The sequence below is a fragment of the Aedes aegypti genome, chromosome 3 (assembly GCF_002204515.2).
Source record: "Aedes aegypti strain LVP_AGWG chromosome 3, AaegL5.0 Primary Assembly, whole genome shotgun sequence".
Lineage (NCBI taxonomy): Eukaryota > Metazoa > Arthropoda > Insecta > Diptera > Culicidae > Aedes > Aedes aegypti.
The window spans coordinates 95,034,884-95,053,594 of NC_035109.1; the positions used below are offsets into that span (position 1 = coordinate 95,034,884).

Below are 18,711 nucleotides of genomic sequence, written 5' to 3' on the forward strand. Positions count from 1 at the left end.
TGGCTCCCAACCTTTTGAATTTCTTCATCCCTTAAAATAAATGTTCTCGAAATGAAAGCTTTTGAAAGTCTTCATATATTTCAAAAGATATTCTTGGCAAGCCACCCAAAAATTACCATTTGTAGCCTACCACATCCAAGATTATCTGGATCCACGAATTCCACTAAGAATTTTGTTGGGATTCTACCAAATAACCAGGTAGTCAAAGGTGTTCGAAGGATTACAATGAAGACTGCTTCGCGAAGGGGATCGTGGACCACCATTTGGAAAGCTCTGACTCCAACTGCACGAAACGATTTAAATCAAACATTGGCTATTTAGCACTTGGTTTGTGGCTGAGCTGAGATGATCTGCTGGCTCTCAGGAGGAGGTCCCAAATGTGCGCGGTAGCTCAAGCGTGTTGAGTTTCATTGAATAAAGAAAAGTAAAACTGCCGGCTGGCTTCGTGATTCGGGTGCCGGTCTTCGTCACTGGCTCTTTGTAAATGGCCTCGCTGATGGTCATATTTTTTGGATACGAATAATGATCGTCATCACTGGCGCTATTTATCTTTCTGATGGTTGAGTTGAGATTACTAAGCCATCCGACTATGGTAATGTTCCATTGTAAACTTCGAATAGCGGTGAAATCTTCGATATGCGTTTATTCCATGGAACTTACATGTAGAATATAGAGTAAAGAACTACTTGGGCACTCCATCCACTTTGGCATGGGGATTTATTTTCGCTGAATTGTCTAAATCTTTCCAAACAAGCGTGTGCTAGAATAAGGGCGTAAGTCGCATGATCGATTCCTCCTCATCGATCATCTCTTTTGTGAATGAAGGTGACAGGATGCAATTTTGTTAGCATTTTTGCAATTTGGACCGCTTGGCAGCGATGCAATCTTGCGTCCTAAGATGAAAAAATAGTGACAAATTTGCATCTTGTCACCTTTATTCACAGATTAGAGGATCGATCAAGAAAAATCGATCATGCGACTTACGCCCTTATTCTAGCACACGCTTGAAATATGATCTCAGTAGCTTTTGGAAAACCCGTCGTATTTATAACTCCTCTTCATATGTCTTCCAAGGATGTCTACATACTTTTTTCATGGGATTTCTCCTGGAATTTGTATTGCAATCATTTCATAATGCCTACAGAGATTCCTCAAAAATTCAGTAGGGATTTCATTTGAGATTCTTCAAAATTGGATGGATTTCTCTCTCTCTCCAAGGCTTTGTACAGGAACTCCACCAGTAATTTCCTAGAAAAAATTCTCCAGATATTCGTTCAGATTTTTTTAATAACTGATTCAAGAATTTCTCCGTGAAATCTGTGTTTGTGAAAATTCTTTCAAAAACTTATCTTTTAGTTCAAGTATTTCACCAAGAATGTTTTCTATGATAAATTCTGGTAGTGCTTCGTGAAGCCCAAGCAGGACAGTTCGGTTTTGCGTCGTCCGATAAATTTTGCTCACGGTTTCGCGCGTGTTTTCGTCGCCGGAGATTTTTTTTCCTGTTTCGGAGCGTCTTCCTGGGTAGTGCTTCGTGAAGCCCAAGCAGGACAGTTCGGTTTTGCGTCGTCCGTTAGATTTTGATCACGGTTTCGCGCGTTGTTTCGTCGCCAAAGATTTTTTTTTCTGTTTTGGAGCGTCTTGCTGGGTAGGCACAAGCAAGACGGTTTGTTTTCGGGACGCCAAGAAGTTTTGCTGTCAGTGTCAGTTTTGTGTTCAGTCGAGGATGGATTACCAACTGGTGAGTTCGTTTCATGCTTGTGATAACACATTTTTTCTTGAAAGCGTAACTTTTAAGTAATATTAAAACAAACTTTGTATGGTTCGTCACTATAAGTGTCGGCATTATGCTTTTTCTTATACAATTTCAATATACATATATTTTTCTCTTTTTGACATGACTAAAAAATATCTTTTGAATTGTTCGACATTGTGAATGATGACGTATTTTTTAAAACTTCTACCATATCGAGACAAAATGCACAGTAATACTTATATGTAATTTTCAAACAAACTCATTAGCGTCCCTTAAGGAAGATGCGAACTTGCATGAAAGTGATAATTTTCTAGGGGGGGGGGCTTGAACTTTCTTAGGGGGGGCGTAGACCCCCCTAGCCCCCCCGTATTTACGCCACTGAACAAACTATGTATGGTTCGTCACAGCAAGTGTCGGCATTATTCCTGTTTCATATAATTTAAAATATATACATGTAATTTTCAGTTTTCGTCATTAATAAAAACATCTTTTGAATTGTTAGACATTATAGATGTTGACGTATTTTTAAAAGCTTCTACCAAAAACTTCTCGAGACAAAAATACAAAACTAGCTTTAAATATAAGTCGTATATTTCCCCCTTGTCCATGGATCGCATCATCGACCAGAGGTGACTCCCAGATCTTTTCCTCCCTCACTAATAAACACCCTTTCCGTGGTGATTGTAGAGATGCAGAGGTATTCTCGGTCTCTAGAAGCAACAATCATTACACCCTAACATTCCTTCCCCATCCCAACTGACTGTAAGGACTTGGCCGGCGCCGTTATTGATCAATAATATTAGATCTGCTAAAATTGCACTTCGAGAGTAAGCGGAAACTCCCATCCCTTATTCATTTGGATCGTAGTGCAATTCTTACCAGTTCCGATCAATCACGGAGTAGCAACCATTGACATGTACAGTCAGTCTATGCTATGCTAAGAATGTCTTCTATGATAAATTCAGTAGTTGTCTTGCAGAATTTAACTAGGGCTTTCTCCAAGAATTCCCCTAATAATTCCTTTAGTTCCTTATTCCATAATTGATTCTTTCACGAACTTTCTAAAGAATTCCTCCAAAAGTTTCGTTTCGTTTTCAAATGGTAACCTTTGACAATGGCTTTTGAGCTTTACGAGAACCATGCGAGAATTTCTCTTCCAGTCTATGTTTATGGCTTAAAGTTTATCTTACTAGTTGTGGACTGGAAGGGAAACTAATGTCACGGTAGACGAAAATGGTAGTGATAGTCAACGCTGATTGGACAATTTTTGAACTACAAGTAAAAAAAGTTTCCTAGGTGTATTTTATGCGTTTAGGCGTTGTAGGCGTTACAAGTCACATTACACGAATGTAATATTGTAGTAGAATTATATTTTTTGACGATTGCATTGCATAAGGTTTTTTTTTATCAAAGGTTGGTGAATGTTCTGCCTTTATCAATCACATATGTTTTGTAATGTTGTTTACCAACTTTAGAAATTATATTTCACTTTTAATAGGGTCCTAAAGCCCTGTCCCAATTTTAGTGCCAAACGCTTAAGTTTAGGCCAAAAACACATGTTTACTCAATTTTCTAATGTTTTCCGTTGGTTGAAGCCCAAAAAACATTTTTTTTAGATTTTGTCACATCCTTTGGCTTAAACTCAAATTTTGGGTGTATTTTGTTTTCCGTGTCCCTTACGAAATGTCAGATAGGAACAACCCCAGTGGTCGAACTAAAACCCCTGTGGTGTTTTTGTCGACAAAGCGAACGTCAAACATGATCAAATGTTTTTAAATTAAAGTTTATACATGACATAGCCATTATTTGAGCGGGAAAAATTGCTAAAGTAGTAACAGTAACATGCTTTTTCGTGTTATTAAATAAAAACAAGATTTCATTAAAAATTTTAGGACCTAATTTACATTCATTCCACGTACAAAGCAATTGATACATGTTCAAATATTTTAATAAGAGGTAGAATTCATTTTAGAAGCCTATATCACAGATTGTTGCATAAAAGAGGGAGGCAAGATATTTTTCTTTTCATAGCGCGAGTAAGGGCGCTTAATCTTAGGCTTTAGAGCCAGGAGAAATACCTTTGTCCCATCCCAGGAAAAGGATCAAAAATAAAAATGAAGTGTTCGGTTGTCTCCGTTTTCCTTTACAACACTTACAAGTTTTTCATCTATCATGTTATTCATTCGTGAGTGACTTGATCGACGTAAATTTTTGAGTTTGTTCCTAATTCCAAGTCTTCACAGTGGGCCTGGTAATTTAATGTTGGTATCAAATCTTTAATATGCTGCAAACATTAATGCTTACAAGAAAGTAATGGATGAAATTTCAGTATTCCCAGAATATTTCTCAATATTAGCTGTCAATCACCTAGATTGGATTAGATTAGATTAGAAGATTAGAAGGGTAAATTGATACAAAAATGACACTTTATTCAAGATCATATGCTCTTGAATAAACTTAAGCATATTAGGAATTATTCCAGGCATTCCACTAGGAATTTGATCAGGCATTCCTCCAAAGTTCTATTAATAAATTTCTCATCAAGATTCATAGGTCCTCCAGGAATTAATCTTCATAAGTTCAAGCAGTAATTTCTCCACTGATCTCTTAAAATTTTCCTTAAAAAAATCATTCGTTTCAGAGATTCCTCCTAAGAATCCTTCAGGAAATCTTTCCAAAATTATTCGATAAATTTCATAGCGAAGTCCAAAAAAATGTATCAGAAGATTAAAACAAATCTTTAAAAAATCTAGTGTTGTTTCTAGAAGACATCCCTAATACTTGATAAAGCTTCTGTACAGACTTGTGATGAACTCTCACAACAAATTCTGAAAAGCCTCCTGCACTCTTGAATACGTTTTGGTGCGTTTTCTTCATGCATTGCTTAGTTAATTTTTCAAACAATCATCAATCGAATCCCTGAATATCCAGCTGGATTCTTTGAAGGAATTCCTAAAAAACATCGGACGAAATTCTTGGAAAAATCTTGTGTAGGAATAAACTGGATTAATTGCTGTAGTGCTTGCAGGTGTGGTATTTCAAATGATTTTTTATAAACCATTCATGTTTTACTTGAGAAATTACTCGAGAAATGTTTGTAAGAACTGCAGGAGTAATCCATGGATAGAATGCTGGAGAAATACATGTTGAAATTTATGAAGGCTTAGTATTCTTTCATTCACGAAGAATTTCTGGCCGAATTTATTGTAAATTTCCATTAATAACACTTGAGCAAGATAGTGTAGAACTAGCCCTCGTGCGTTAAAATACACTCAAATAAAGATTTAAAAAAAAAAAAAAAACTTGAGCAAGATTTTGAAGCTGATCCTAGGAAAAACTGTGGATGAACGATTGAAGAATAAAAAATGACTGGAATAATATTTGTAAAAATGAGCGATGGAACTCCTGGAGGATTTTTTGGAATCCTTGAAGGAGCTGTCCATAAACCACATGATCATTTTTTCCGGATTTCCGTTTTTTTTAAATTGAACATTCTGAACTTTCTGGGTTCTGAAATTAAAAAAAAAATGACCACGTGGTTGATAGACAACCCCATATGGTCCTCCGGAAGGCCGGGAACATCCGTAAAAGTGGACATTTCTTGAAAATGGAAGATTTTTTTTAAATGACTTGCAATGATGAGCTTCAAGTATATAATCGATGCCTCGGTATTATCTGGAATGGCCATTTCTTGGTCCTCCGGAAGATCCGAAACATCCGTAAAAGTGGGTATATCCTGAAAGTTGACCTAGAGTGTTGGGATTATTTCAAACGGCTTGCAGTGATGAACTTCAAATTAGTATACCATCGTTGCCTCAGTAAGATCTAAAATGATCAAGAAATTACCATATTTTGTATAGAACGTTTTCCTCTAAAATCAACAGTTTTGGAGCTACAATTTTTCAAATAAATTGCATTGAAAAACTCAAAGGCCACTTTCAGAAGTTATTTTCGAATCAAAATGATCTATTTATCTATAAAATATACTAATTCTGCCACATTGAAAACATGTGTAGCATATAATTTATATCGAAATTTAGAATATTTTTGGGTGGAATTCGTGATTTAGTGTTTTTATTTTCTTCCAATATACCAAGGGTCGATATCGGTACAAGTTCAGTATCACAAAGATCAAACAGTCCTTGTGTATATCATCCAGCTTGGTCATTCACAAATGACGATGAAAGTTGCTATCCTGAAACATGTCACGGGAAATCGTCTAGATCTGGAACCAATCTCCTCGCAGAGGCATAATCAACAATAATGTTGCTTGTCTGCTAGTTTGCCAAATTTTTGGGAGAACCGTGTTCGATGTTGCAATTAACCTCGACAAATGATACATCCAATTCATGTCTGAGAGATAAAGAAAAGGAAATCGTCGAGCTCGCTCCCAAAACCACCTGTATCTCTGACTCAACCTCCACTTGGCCGAACGCCTGGCGTAACTCCACCTAGTTTACCATACGTTCTACACATTTTTCCGTTTTCTCCCCCTGCAGTTGAAAAAAAGCATTCCACTGAACGGTTCGATGCGATTCATTAAAATATCATACAAAACCCATAGCACGAAATCTTCCTCTCCATTCATTACCATAACCTCGTTCACAGTCTAGATACGCTGCTCCAAGTCTAGTATATTTTCTACGCATCCGAAGCCGGGGCTGCTACCGGTGTCTACCGTTTTTGCCATATGACTCCGTCTTCTATCGTGTGAGGGAACTAGGGGTAAAATGTGCCGTCGGGGGTAAAACGCGCCACCGAAATAACTACTAGATTCCACGAATCATTTGAAGCTTGTGAAGAATCATGATTTTAACTCAAGAAATTATGATTTATCGTCTAATTCAACTATGAATTTCATGACTTGTAAACCCGTACAATTAGGATGACGCATTCGATGAAATTCACAGTTTAAATTAAGTTTTCTCAACTAGGAAGCATAATACCCCGTCTTCCCTTGCACATTTCCATTTCAATTTCCGATTACGACCGAGATTCTTCGGAGACCACCGCCGCCGGTCTCCGGCTAAAGGAAAAGCGAAACTCCCTTTCGCGCTTCGACTGTTTACCATGTGCTCTGACGCGTTGGCGCTCGCGCGCTTTTTTCACAATCATGAGTTATGGAAAAATCGAAATAACAGACCGATAAGCGCCGCCCGAAGATATACATTTTAAGACAGCAAAAAGTGTTTGTTGTTCGATGGCTGTGGCTAGGGTGTGGCCTTTTCTTCGAAAGTAATCAAAACTAAATGTTTGCGTGCTCTTTTGAATTAAAAGCACATTAGAAGAAAACCTTCGAAAAAAAAGAACCAAAACTGCTAAGGTAAAACATCTTGGAATCTTAATTTATTAGTTTACCAAAACTTTGAAAGCACAGATCTTGGGAAAGATGCATTGAACGACTCTATAATTTATATTTTAACTTTGCTCTCTAGCAGAAAGTTTAAAATAAGAAGATCGACCACGTTCGTTCGTTATTTCACCAAAATATATTTTTAAATCGTGAGTAGAGGTACAAGTCGGTCATGTCTAGATTCCGAACTGTGTAAATATAAGATTTAAAGACGGCTCAAGCGACTTGAAGGCAGCGATGAAAAAAAATGCATCACGAGGCACCTCGTAAGTGTAAACCAATCTAAAACAAACATGACAGACTCGCGAACAGGCTAGATGTGAATAACTTCGCACCCGTCTGCTCAGGAGAACATAAGAAATTGCAAAATGTTCGCAAACATTTACTTGCGAGTAATCGAAAAAGATTATGGTTATTATGGTTTTTATAGACAAATCAATTGTATATCCATCAAATCGACAGTAAACAACCAGTTTGTAGACAAAAACCCTTGAAAAGCAGAAATCTCGGAGGGGAAATAACTGTTTTCCCAAAGCGCAATTGACTCTGAACTAAAGCTCCTTACACGTTCACGATACACTTTAGATTGGTTTACTCGCGAGCGCGAGTGATGCGAGTAAATCTGCAGTCGCAAGCATTTTGTTTTATTTGAATCCGGTTAATTTTGTTTTGTTTTAATCCAGTTCGCTACTTTCCATCACTCCTTGAAGTTAAATTTTAGATTTATAAATTGTGACTTTTAGTGAAGTTTACATAAATTTGTAGTATAACAACTTATTTTAAATCTATTAGTTCTATTCCACAGTGCACCTTAATCTGGGGGCAAATTGATCACTATTTCAAAGCTTTTTGTTTTGTTATCAAATTAATCAAATTAATTTCGCAAAATCAGTACTTCATTGATCACTATCAGTTTATATAATTGACTTTTTTTTATGAAATAGTGTTTAACATGTTAAAAAAAATGTTTTAATATCAAAAATTGAAAAATGTAAATATGAAATGAAAAGCTGGAAAAATCACATTTGTTTGACAATAATTTCATAAGGTTCCGGGTCATTTGGCCGATTGCCGTTTGACCGAATGCCGTTTGGCCGAACGCCGTCTGGCCAAAAGAGTCATTTGGCCGAATGCCGTTTGGCCGAAATTGAAAACTATTAGTGAACTACAGCTAGCATGCATTTGTAATGAATTTCTAAGAACTTTTTCAGCTTATTCTGACAGATGGATAAATCATCAAATAATTAGCTTTTTTGTAGAGGCGTTGCGTGGCCTAATTATCAACCTGTGCACTTTCAATTTAGTGTTATCTTATTTCTGTCATTATTAGATATACCTTGAATTCAATAATAAAAATGTGTAACTAGTGATTACAAAACTTCGTTTTCAAATATATTAAAAAAGACACGGACACCGTCTTCAGCCATTTAGCTGCACAGACTGTAACTAACACTAGACAACGGACAAACATGTTCCAATGGCACAGCCGTTAAACATTCCTGTCGAAATTTTTCTTCCAGTCTTTCAGTCCAACCAAAACATTTAAAATGCTAATCTAATCGGGTTGGTTATCAATTCAGCCAACACTTTTTCAATTTACACGTTTAGTTATTATTATGGGCAAATTGTAAAATTGAATATGAAAATCATGCGGGTCATCAGGGTCGATTTGTAAAGCACTGGATTTGAGCTAATATTGCAATATAGCCCACATATCTTTATATAGAATTGATACAAGATCGGTCGCATCGAGTACCTACTTAGTGAAAAATGCTCGCTTTTAAAACACACCACAAGCGTAAAATGCTGGCGATGACGGAAGGCGCGACCCAGAGCTGGGAAAAATTCTGAAATTCACACTACAGTAGGCAAGCGCAGCAAATCACAGCCAGCGGAGCCATTGAAACCCACGCCTATTGCTGCTGTAGGTAAACTGCCTTGAAAATAGCAAAACACCCGTTGCTAAGGACAACCCAAAACTACTGTAGAAAAATGATCTATTTCCCGCTGCATTTCCCGCATTTACCGTGGTGAATCAAAATCCGGACGGTATGAATATCCGGACACTTTGATAATGTTGATTAATTTATGCATAATTTGAATGTTTTTATGTTTGGTATTTTTTCGTAGTCTATACTTTAAACATTGAAGATTATTATGCTTTCATTTTAAATCTAGTTAACATTGCCAAATAATTAATAAAAATAACAAAACGTTTCTGTCGGACGTCATTCCTTCGTGGTCCATGGTAATTGACGATTTACGATCTTTGGACGCACAACTCAAACCAGAGGTTGAAGAAAGAGTGTTGGAAGTATATTTATATGGAGTGTTTAGAACACAATTTAAAACAGAGACATATTTTCAATGTTTCGTTACAAAGCTGTTGTGAATTATGAAGCAAATGTGTAATTAAAGAACTACAAAGAGACTGTCCGGGATTACGGGTCAGTGTTTTTAAACCCGGACATCGTTTGGAAGACCCACTTTTACTAGTGAAAATGATATTTTGGATATATAAAACAAGAGAAGACATGAAATATATTCTATATATATGTAAGATTAATTGTGTATACCTGAGATTCCAGCCACACGTTAACGAATTCAAGCCACACGCGCTTCAGGTCAGGTAATTAAATCACTAATATTAGTTACGTGTTGTTCTCTGTGACAATATAGGGGAAAATGTACGTCGAATTGATTAAAAAATGTTGTTTCGACGAGTTTGTATGATTTTCTTGAAATGTGTTACCTATGTGATAGGTCACAATCATGCATTTGCCTGTTTTGTATTTTTCTTTTTTCGTTTTATTATATTTTTCTGCTTTTTTTTGTAAATAATTATGCTTAACATTAGTTTAAATTTATATTTATAAATATGTAAATAATATTCCTATATTCCCTATCCCAAGTTACCAATTACCCTTAATATAAAATCAATGAATTAAAAAATAAATGAAATAAAAACAATTTGTAAATAAAAATAATTTAAATATTTGAATTCAAATCCCCGTCCTATAAAACCCTACATCATCATTCCTTCCTTATGCACTGCATCATGGCGCCTTGTACCAACTGTGCGGAAACAAATCCCTCCCGGGAAATGTTCCACCCATGGGTTTTGCTGCATCATCCTAAGCGATATAAAAAGGATATGCAGGCCAAGGAAAGGAGATCTTTTGGTAACTAAATTTCTAATGGTCGGTTCGTTCAAGACCTAAACCCGCAATTTTTATCAATTCAGGAACTAAATTCCTAACCGTGTCTCGTGAGTGCAACCGCCGATCTCTAATACCAGTGCCGAAATAGTGGAGTCATCATCCAAGTGCGCAATTGAGCGGAACGAAGGCGTCCAGATCCGGCTTCAGGTGGCCCAGACACGAAGTTACCGACATCAGACGATCCAGAGGTCGGGTAAGCCCGCAAAACGATGTAATCAAATGAAAATAAATGTGCATATCCTGTACTTCCTATGAATTCCCCTCCAAATAAATAAATTTATTGTTTAAAATTTCAATTTCCAAGTTACAGTGTTTAAGCTTAATTATTTAATACTAGTGCAATTCCTTTTCTCTATCTTTTGTTGTGATTACTTTTTTCTCGCGCAGCATGTGAGGGTTGTGAGTCCGCCCCTGAACGATTCTCCCGGATAGACCCTGAGAGAGCTAAAGTGTAAATAGTTTTTAAAAGTTTTGCCAAGTTAATTAGAATTGAAGTTTTTTGAAGTTTTTTCTTAGTGTTTCCGTTTCCTTAGTTTTCAAGTTTTCTTTTCATATTTTTCTTATTATTCTTTAAATTATTAAATGAATTAGTAATAAATTCCGGAAAGTAACAAATGATATGCAAAAATATCTTATAAAAACACAGGTGTCCGGATTTTGATCCAAAAATGTCCGGATTTAAAAACATCATTTGAGCAGGTGTCCGGATTTAAAGACAAGACACGCTCTAATATTTCGTTGATTTACTTGTCAAAATCATGAATAATATCGAAAATTTGGTCACTTGCATGAAGATCTAAAGTGTAAAAATATGTTGAATAATAACACTTCAAAAATATTTTAACCAAACATACCTAAATCTAAGTTTGAACATTTCTGTTGACTTAAGCGTCCGGGTATTGATGCAGCACGGTACAGCCTTCAATGACACTGTTGATTGAGAAAATTCATGTACCGTTTTGACTCATATTCCGAACACTTAAGGCCAACAGTGAATTCAAATGCACCTGGTGGGCACAAATTAGCTGATATTTATGAAAATTTGTGTTTCTTCGCAATGTCCAACTGTTAGCTGTTGGATGTACCGATAAAAATATTTGTTTTAATTTGTTTAGTACTGTTTTTACGTAAAAGAATGGAACAACATTTTGATTCAAATGCCGAACACTGTGTTCATTCTGTCTCATATTCCGAACACCTTGATTCATATTCCGAACAGCACGAATAAATCGTATTCAAATGAATAATTTCGTAAATGAATTTATCTGAGCTAGTTCTACTAACCTCGAACTAGAGAATCTTCACTACTTCCGAAGTCTTAAATGCATTGGAATATGTTTAAATTGAATTGAAATTGACTGCCATTTGCTATCAATTTGATGACATATTTCATCGAAACATTTCAACCAAATCGCCATACAAAAACCGAGTGTTCGGAATATGAGTCTGTTCGGAATTTGAGACAAAACGGTACCCAACATAGGCTACTTGATGAGATTCACAATTTTAAACTACTATATTAGAAGAGCCACGTGATTTTTGCAAAAACTCAAGCCTACTACTATTAACATTCCCAACTCTGGCGCGACTGCTTTCGAGTTGGTTATCATCTGATTGATCATCGCAAGCAAAGTATCTAGAAGGGAGGTAGTTCAATCTGTCAGATTCCTCATTCAGCCATTTTGAAATAAGAAATGACAGCTGGCGAGTTTGTTTTGGTTTGAAACTTAAACCACAGTTAATACTATCTAGGAATAAAGTTCAAAAATCATTAGTTTTTGACGAGGTTTGCTTATCAGGCACATGACTAGTTGACTTTTTTTTTTTGTCTAATTTCACTATTTTCTCTCAATTACATTATTCATTCCAGGAGCAGGGCGTTGTTAAGTGTAGAACATTTATTTTCCACTCACACATCGGTACACGTTTGCAGCATTCGTTTGCCAAATTTTTTGACTTGTGGTAACACTGAACCGAACACTAAAGAGTCCATGCTTCGTCTGCCAGTGTTCTGCATGAAAACATCTTTTACTTAAATTTCTTCAACGCCGGAATAAATGTATTTTTACTATAAATACACTCTAATACCGACACACAGGCTAATGGACGCAGGAGAAAATTTTCACTTCACCGTGTTTGTTGTAGTCAACAATCCCTAACAACCCCATAGAAATGGTGAAAACCAATATAAACAAACTCGCCAGCCTGCTAGCTCGCCAGCTGTCACTTCCACCTTCCCCGCAGCTAATCACACCTCGCACCCACTGACTGCTTAGATCACTAAACCTGGCATTATAAAAACCTTGATCGCAAGTACCACCGCGCTAATTCTGTATGTTGAAAGCGAGGTTTTTATACAACAACAGCAGCGCGAGTAGGTACTGAATGCCAAACTTGAAGGAACTTCCGACACTTCCTACCGTCAGCCGCCTGAAAAATCATAGCTGCACTTCACACCACAAGCGTGGTGATGCTGCAGGAGCGGACGCAAAGGCCAAAAGAGAGCAAGCAAAATGGATATCTCTCGTGGATTGATTTCTCTCTTGTCTCTCCATCCGCACGCTCGCACTGATCGAATTGGTTGATGTAGCAAGACTGTGCACCGGCCAGAGTTGATGCTTTGATTACTTACACACTGGCATTTGTAGTTCAGAAAGTTTGCTACCACATATACAGAATTGCGTGTACGATGTAAGGCAGCGCGTTCCCCGACGAGAGTGCACGCGTTGGTTTTCTTCGTCACAGCAACGAAGTGTACCGTGAAACAAAGCGCTGAGCGCAAAGAGAAAATTTGGTCATAGCAAAAAAATAACAACGAATATTTTGAAAGGTGAAAACTGCGTTGCAAGCTATCAATAATAGGGATAATTGAAATTGGCTAAATTTTATTGGGAGAATTATTGAATTGTACTGTAAAAGTAGTACATATTGTAGGTGGTTAGGATATTCGAGTTGCTACCTGTGCAGTGCACATGTTGCACATGTAAACGCGACGCCTCTGCTTTTTTGTGTTAGTTCAAGGAACAGTCAGTACTGAAATAATAAAATCCTATATGTATTCACTTATGGAAATTTAAGCAAGTGTAACGCAAATAATCATTATATAAGTATAACTAAAAAGGACTGCCGTTGATTTAAAGAAGGTGAAATTCCCAATAAAATATAAGCTAAATTATTACCAACAGTTTTGAAACCAGTGTAACTCGAAAGAATTGCCTATGTTTAAAGGAAGCATATAATTAGATGAAATTATTTTAAAAAACACACCTTAGCACACCTTTGGCAACCCAGAGATGAATCAACCATTAGCTTAAAATATTGACGCGATGTGTGGAGTTCACAATTTCGTCTTGAATTAACGGGTTGATTTTATCATTCTCTTGGAGCACTGATGTAGCGACAAACATGACGTTCCGTCACATAATAAAATAAGCAAATGAATCAGCTGTTCAATTATTGGACAACACTTATGAATCCTACACATCAGAGTTGTAGCATTCCGTAATTCGGACAAACGGCATTCGGCCAAATGACCTGTTCGACCAGATGGCACCCGGAAAAATGGCGTTCGGCCAAACGGCATTCGGACAAATGGCCGGACACCTTTTATTAATACCAAACCTGTTTCAAAAATATTTACATGTTTTTGAAGTTTATTGGTTTGTTTTAAACTGTGTGAATAAAACATGTACATAAAAATCGTTTTAATTTAGTTATTTAACAAAGTTTTAGAAACGTAAGAACGATTTTTTATGAGAAAAGGAATTTAAATGTTTAACACACATTTTAACTATTGAAGTACTTTTCAATAACTACGGTTTGAAGAGTACATACTTTTTTCTATATATGCAGAATTATGTTCGTTATAAAATGAATTAAAAATTACTTAGACCTTTCTACAGATTTAGCATCGAAGAAGTTGCATCCTTGAACGTTGGCGATTGCCAAAAATATAAGAAATATGGCATTTTTCGTCGAAACAAAGTGGAGTTTTTGTCAACTAACTTAATTGAAGCGAATTTCAAACTCCATGTTTTATTCATAGCTCTTTTTGAATAAAAAAAATATCACACTAGTTTACAAAATAAACTAAATTTAATGAACTTTACCATTCGATTCCATTTTTGATGTAAAATTGTACGCTGATTCATACAATTCTGAAGTTTGAAGTAGCTTTTGAGATACACTCGTATTTTGAAATATTAAGTTTTAATAAAAACCTTTACTTATATGCAGATATCTTTGACTGTATAGCTCTGATTTTGAATCTTTTAGCATGAAATGAAAGTTTAACAAATTTTCCAAATGCACAGCGTGACAAAAATGACTATCAAGCCAGCATGCAAAATAGGACTTCAACTTTCATTTTAGATATGATTTGGTTGAAATTTCCCAATAAAATTGAGATTAAATCGATTTTTCAACATGCTTGCAATCTTTTTACAGAACGTCTTGTTTCTCTGGTGTCCGGCCATTTGGCCGAATGCCGTTTGGCCGAATACCGTTTGACCGAATCATGAACAAAAAAATCAATTTGCAACAACGCTGATGTGTAGGATTCATAGGTGTGGCCACTGATGAGCTAATTAAATTTGTTGATTTTTATGATGTGAAGGGACGTAATGTTTGTCACTCTATAAGAGAATGGTAAAATCTACCCGTTAATACGTTAATTCAGGACGAAGTTGTGAACTCCTCACATCTCGTCAAGACTCTGAGGTGATGGTTGCTTCGCCGATGGATTACCAATGGTGCAATAAGGTTTTAAATATTTATAATGATTTCACCAGAAAAATTTCTTTTTTTTTGGAACTTAGGGTATTCCTTCAAGTTATACTTGTTTCATTACTATCGGCAATATTGTAGCTAATATTTTAATTTGGAATTTTACCTTCTTTAAATCATTGGCTGTTTTTTGTAGTTGTACTGATAAAATTATTATATGCATTACATTTGCTTAAATTTTCATGAGACATTTTTCCTTCTTTTGATCATTGGCTGTTCTTTCAAGAAAGAAGTATTTTTCATTTTTCTTGATATTAAGGCTTATAATAAGGGTATCAGGGGTAATATGCACCCCAGGAGCTTTTCGGATTTCTTTATAATTTTAGAAAAATTTAGACATTTTTCTTGAAGTTGGAATATAAACCGCATGTTGTGGGTCATTCCTATCAGCCCTTGACGAAAAATCTACTCCAATTTCTTCACAAATACTCTTAAAAGGCACCGTGGGTTGTTTTGCCTCAAGGGTGCATATTACCCCAGATTCTTTTCAAGTCTTGTTCAAAACATATTTTTTACCTGTGAACATGTGAACTGAACTCTGCACCGTTACTTGCAATAAACGGCTCGGTGAACACTTACGTCAAAGAAGCACACTGTTTATGTGAAAAGAAAAAGCCAGGACTTGTGGTTGCTAGGACTATGACATATATTACTTAGTACGATTCGAGAGATCAAAGCAACCCGATCCAGCAGAAGGACGAATAATTCTTAAGCCGTTTTAGTTACTGTCAAAAGCTAACTACAAACGCGATGCGACAACATCTGCAGGTGGCTATTGTTCTTCAGGATGTTCTTCTTTTAACACTGACTGTTTCTTTAACTAACGCTAAAAAGCTAATTATTTCTATATCAATGACGGTTTAACCTTCTTTATGAATAAGCTGAATATGTTCTTTCAAATTCATTATAAATCCATGCTAACTGTAGTTTACTTTTGTTTTCAATTTCGGCCAAACGGCATTCGACCAAATGGCGTTCGGCCAAATGACCCGGAACTGTTTCTCTTATATGGCAAAATACAATACTTTTTTTAAAAACCAAAAAATAACTTTTGAATATCGATAGTATTATGAACTTTGCTGATTAGTATTGTTATACACAAAAAGTTTGAATTCTGTGGCAAATAAGGCAAATAAATTGCCTTACAAGCTAGAAAACTTACATGCAAATTAGCTGAAATATTATAATTTTGCATTTTTGTGCTGTGATATTTTTGAAAACGACAATGGATTCAGCTGCCCTTAATTAAGTAAATAGCGGTATTTTGATCCTTGAGACAAAATCGTGTTCCGCAGTGATATCAGAACATAAGATTTCTATTGAACTAGCCAGTTTTATGGTGTTAATAATATTATTGACAATTTTATCAATTTTTCAGCTTTTTAGTAAGAAAATTTAACATTCACTCTCAATTTATGGCAAAAGAAAACTAGTTTGAAAATTTAACGTATGCTACAATAAAGGTATATGAAAAATAAAAAAATGATTTATCGATGGTTAAAATCGGATGAAAATTATAGAAGATATGATTATTCTTGTACGAGTTAAATATTTCAAAATGCATTTTGTGTTAGAGGCGGCTAATACTGAACATAACTATGCTATAAATAAAGATAATCATAGAAAAACAGAATCAATTGAGAAAGCTATGCCTCAATTTAACGCGAAATTTTCTTCACATAATCAATGTACGGCCCATTAGGGGCCATCTACATATTACGTAAGAGCTTATAGCAACACTTCATACAAAAAATCAGATTCGAAGGAGGGTTGAAAACCTTGAAAATCGTCTTATTAGAACGTCTTAGAAGAACGGTTACTTCGCAGTCAGCGCTGGCTTATGCTTGATCATCTTTTTTGTCAGATATATAATGTTGAATTTTCAGTATCATCAGTAAATCACGAATTTCAATGCATTTAAAAAAAAAGGTCATTACCTCTACAATTTTTAACGGATCAATTTCTTCAATTTCTCACCACCTTTTCGTGAAGTTGAAAGCAAAATTTTGAACAGTTTGTTTCTTCGTAAAATCTTGTTTTTTTCAAGCAAAAAATCAAAATATATAAAAATTGTCGAAAAAATCATAAATAAAAAAGTGATCACTCCGATGAAAAAAATAATGTTCCAGAGATCGAACGCAAATTTAACTAGCATTCATTTGGAGAACATAGATTATGAATGGGTGCACTTAATCCGGAAATATTAGCGTTTAAGTAGAAGCTTGAATTCAAAAATCATAAAATTCAAAATTTGAATGTATCTTAACAACTGTTTTACTTAAATTTTTTTTCTGATCGCATTTTCAAATTCAGCGCATGATTTTACATGATCAACGATGATCAGCTCATCGAGTTTAAAAGTGCTGTAAACTAGTATCATCTTCGAAGTCATGTTAAAAAATCCCCTCAGTTATGGTCAAAGTCCATTTTTTAGTAAAATTAGGTAAAATTTGGAGAAAAATATTTTTTTCTATAAGATGTATGGAAATTAGATGTTATACGAACTTTTTGTCAATTATGTATTGGAGAGTCAAGGACCTGGTGTAGAGGTTAGAGCACACGGCTTTCACGCTAGAGTTTTCAATCCCGGGAACATTTCCCGGGAAATGAGATTTCCCGGGATTCCCGTTTCCCGGGAAATGATTTTCTGTTTCCCGGGATTCCCGTATTTCCCGGGATTTTTGTATTACCCGGGAAGTTCTATTAGAAAAAAGGATTGACCACCTATTTTCAAACAAAAACTGCGCCTTTGTTAGCCGAGTGGTTAGAGTCCGCGGTTACAAAGCAAAGCCATGCTGAAGGTGTCTGGGTTCGATTCCTGGTCGGTCCTGGATCTTTTCGTAATGGAAATTTCCTTGACTACCCTGGGCATAAAGTATCATCGTACCTGCCCTGCCACACGATATACGAATGCGTAAAATGGCAACATTGACAAAGAAAGCTCTCAGTTAATAACTGGGAAATTCTCATTGAACACTAAGCCGAGAAGTAAGCTCTGTCCCAATGAGCACTTAATGCCAAGAAGAAGAAGAAGAAGAATAAGAATAAGAAGAAGAAGAAGAAGAAGAAGAAGAAGAAAAAGACGAAGGAGAAGAAGAAGAATATCATTATAAGCAATAACCTCACTAGATCACTAGTTATATTTCGATATTGATTTGTTGTTTTCCGAAATCAAATAGTTGTTGATAAAATGTATATTTTTTGACCACATGTTTTTTTTTACTAAAAATGATTATAAGCTATACTGAACAAAATGATTTTTCGAGGGATCTTTTCCATGAATTGAGTAGGATTATAAAATTTTTATGAATGCAAAATTCACAATTTTCAACATAAGACTCTAGTTGGTTTTTATTCTAGTGCTTGAAGGGATTGATTAAATTTTGGTAAACATTATTTGAATTTCATACAAATTGTCAACAATAAGCTCCTCATGGACTTTTGCTCAATGTTATAAGCTTTCTTGTTTTGAAGTCTAACGATTAAAACGAAACCAAAAGATTTTTTTTAGATACTCACAGAAAAGAGAAGAAACAAATACAGATATACTGGTATAAAATATATGTACATGAAAATCGAAAAACGTAAAAAAGTAAATT

The 18,711-nt window shown here is 35.5% G+C and overlaps 1 protein-coding gene and 1 long non-coding RNA gene across 4 annotated transcripts in view; one reads left to right on the forward strand and one right to left on the reverse strand.

Annotated features, from left to right (window-relative positions):
* LOC5570969 overlaps positions 1 to 18,711 on the reverse strand; it is a 162,390-nt gene that overhangs the window by 51,455 nt on the left and 92,224 nt on the right. The gene's annotated exons all lie outside the window — the stretch shown is intronic.
* Positions 9,861 to 10,620, forward strand: LOC110677915. The gene is made up of 2 exons (XR_002501288.1): positions 9,861 to 10,288; positions 10,351 to 10,620. It is a non-coding gene; the product is annotated as an uncharacterized LOC110677915 (long non-coding RNA).